The sequence below is a fragment of the Vigna unguiculata genome, chromosome 3 (genome assembly GCF_037176805.1).
Source record: "Vigna unguiculata cultivar grain cowpea cultivar isolate G323 ecotype 2 chromosome 3, ASM3717680v1, whole genome shotgun sequence".
NCBI lineage: Eukaryota > Viridiplantae > Streptophyta > Magnoliopsida > Fabales > Fabaceae > Vigna > Vigna unguiculata.
Genome location: NC_140794.1, coordinates 18,619,885 through 18,623,473, shown reverse-complemented (window position 1 = coordinate 18,623,473; position 3,589 = coordinate 18,619,885).

Here is a 3,589-nt window from a genome sequence, read left to right as displayed (position 1 = left end):
CGGGCTACGGTAAAAGGGGCATATCTAGTGAAGCGCGGTTGGCGGGGCTCGCGTGGGTGGGCATCAGGGCGTGGGTTAGGTTGTGGGGTAGGGTTGGCGGTGGTGGATGCATAGTCATTGTAGAATTTGGTGTGGAGGGTTTGCATTTCCTCCATTCGGACATAGTCAGCTGCACGTAATTTAAGCTCGTGCATAGAGGCAGGTGGATGGAGGTAGACGTTGTTGGCGAAGGGGCCGGGTTACAGGGTAAGGGCCATGCACTGGAGGATCATCTCTTGGTTGAGGTGTGGGGTGCGAAGAGCTGCCTTACTAAAACGGTCTATGAACGCTCTGAGTGGTTCGCCTTGTTCTTGTCTAATGCCCAGGAGGGAGATTGTGGTAGTTTGGTGTGGAACGCGGCCAGCGAAATGGGTGGAGAACATATGAGAAAGGACGTCGAAATTGTCGATGGAGTAAGGTGGGAGGGTTGTGAACCATTCTAGGGCAGGGCCCTTGAGGGTGGTGGGGAAGGCTTTGCAGAAGACTGCATCTTGGGACGTGTACAGGGTGACATGGGTGATGTAGACTTTGAGGTGCTCATCAGGGTCGGTTTCGCCAGTATAGCGATCCAGGGTGAAAGGTTCCCACTGGGTGGGGAGAGGGGTGTTGGCGATGAAGTCGGTAAAGGGGTGACGACGTTTGGGCTGGTGGGGAGGGAGTAGATGGGGTGGGATGGGATGAGTGATCATGGCGGGAAAGGTGGAAGTAAGGTTGTGAGGGGGGATGTGGCTTGTTGGAGGGTACTGTGGGTTGTATGGTAGGACGTGTGTGGTGGGTATGTTGTAGGGGATCTGGGTGGTAGGGAGGGTAGCGGCAGGGGTTGGGGCGACGGTATGGGGATGGGTGGAAGGGATATGTGTTTGTTGGGTAGTAGTGAAGGTATGAGGAGTGAGGTTGTATTCGCTTTCCTCCTCTATGGGCTGGAAGGCTGGGGACCTTGCAGCTTCAAAGGTTTCTTTGGCTTTTCCTTTCAGGTTAGGATCAGCTTCGATTCTTCGCCTAAGGCCAGAGTTCTCTTGTCGCAACGCCTCCATCTCATCAGCACTATGCTTTTTCAGGTCTGCCAAGTCTTGTTGCATCTTCGCTTGGTCGTCTAGGATGGCGGCCAAATCAGGGGTGATGCCAGCAGGTCTTGAAGGACCAGCATCCGCCTGCTTGTTCACTCCAGCTTTGCTGCGGGTAGAAACCATCTTCAGAGAAAAACGAGTACCAAAGGTGTTCGTCTCGTGCCCCATTGTGGGCGCCAATTGTTCCTGTAGAGAACAAACAAGATTAGTTAGGCACAAGCGTCACCTTACCATGTAGTCCGCTATCTCCTCAGTTGGCCTCTTCCCGGTTGATACATGTCGGTTTGGACCTAGAATGGGTTACCTGCAGAAGGGACTCTGAAGCTCAAGTAAGTCAAAACTCTCAAAAAGGTCAAATCTGTGATTAATGAATGCGTACCTTTAATTACTGGGGTCTACGTATATTTATAGAGCATTAATTGTATCTGGTTATGCCATGGGCCGGGCCATGGATTGGGCTGTAAGTGGGCCTGGGCCCTAGCCCAGGCCCTTAGGACTTGTTGAAAACGGGGGCTTCAATTTGACTAAGTATATTGGAGTAGTCGGCCTAGGCTTTAATCTTATTGGGTCTGCTAGAGTAGTCGGTCTAGGCCGGCTACTTATCTTGACAGCTTATGTTGGTTATATGAGGTGTAGGTTATTCCTCTAGATTTTTAGGTTAGAACTGGTAAAACTTAGGCTAACTCAGCCTAGGCTGAATACTTGACTGCCTTGGTATATGTATTGCTTACTTATTTGGTCGAGTTTGGCTAGGTGTGGTACACCAGTCCCCCAGCCTTGTCCGATATGAGTTGTCGGTCAAGGGTGATATGTGTTGGTATGCTAGCGGAACCGACTAGGTGTGATACAAATGATAAACACAGTTCCACGTGTAATACAATTTGAATTTTGATATTCTGTTCATTTCATTCGAATTAGGATGGACGTCATATGTACTTCAAGGTGACCCAAGACTTAGAATTAACGAAATTATTCAAAGAATTCTGTGAGAGAAGGAACTTGGAATTACATAGGTGCTCACATTAGGCGATATCAAACACCAAAACTGGTTAGTTTAATGCTACCTATAAAAAATAAAAAATTACTTATTTTTTTAAGGCTAAATTACTCTTTTAGTCCCTCTATTTGTCATGAAATTTCATTATGATTCTCAAGTTTTTTGTTGTCTCAATTTGGTCCTCATTTTATTAAAAATGACTCAATTTGGTCTTCACCGTTAACTTTGACCAAACGGTGTTAAAGTCAATGTCACTATCAATTTCTGGTTTTTTTTTTATTTTTTTTATTTTTTTTTTATTTTTTTTTTATTTTTGACACGTGTCACTTCACAGTTGTGTCACGTGTCAAAATGACTCAATTTAGTCCCAATTTTTGTAAAAATGAAGCAATATTGTCCTTCCTTAAATTGACACTAAATTTACTTTTTTATAAATTTTATGGTGATATTCTTACTAAAATTAATGTTTTGATTAAATATTTCTATAAATATTTTAAATTAATTTTAAATTCTACACAAAACATTAGACTTTGATTTTCTTTTGAACTTGAAATTTAGTTCCTAAACTTTTGTGTGACAAGTTATTTGATTTTAATTTTTACTAAGTTTGTATAATATGATACACTAGATGCCTTTATATATGACGATAAAATTGTTAACTTTTTAAATTAAGTTTGGGGTTTAACTTTGTTTAATAATAAAACTATAAAAAAAAACTTACTTAAAAATATTTCTACAAATATTTAATAAAAACGTCAATTTTATTAAGAATATCATCATAAGTTGTATACAAAGATTAAATTGAGTCTCAATCTAAGGAGGACAATATTACTTCATTTTTACAAAAATTGGGACTAAAGTGAAACTAAAAACAAATATAGAGACCAAATTGAGTCACTTTGATACATGTCACAACTGTGAAGTGACACGTGTCAAAAATAAAAAAAGTTTAAAGAAAAATTCAAAAACAATTCAAAAACAATTCAAAAAATTAAAAAAAAATAATCAGAAATTGACACGTGGAGTTGACTTAATACCGTCTGGTCAAAGTTAACGGTGAGGACCAAATTGAGTCATTTTTAAGAAAATGAGGACCAAATTGAGACAAGGAAAAACTTGATGACCAAAATGAAATTTCATGACAAATAGAGGGAGCAAAAGAGTAATTTAACCTTTTTTTAATTATTTTTCACAAGCGCTTGTTTCAATTACTAGAGCATCAACTATCTTACCATTAGTTTTTCTTTTCTTTTCCTTCTTATAATTTGAGTTTATGTTTAACTTAATTAGACAAAACCCATCTTTAAGAAGAGAACTTTTTTTTCAAGGGTAAAATTTGGAGGACCTCTCATTTTGCAAATGAAATGATAATAGGTAATTCAACAATAATTAGTATATATATTATTGATATATAAAACATCTTCCATTATTAAGATGGAGTATAAGTAGGTACAGAATTGAGTTAGAACTATGGAAAGTTTTTGAA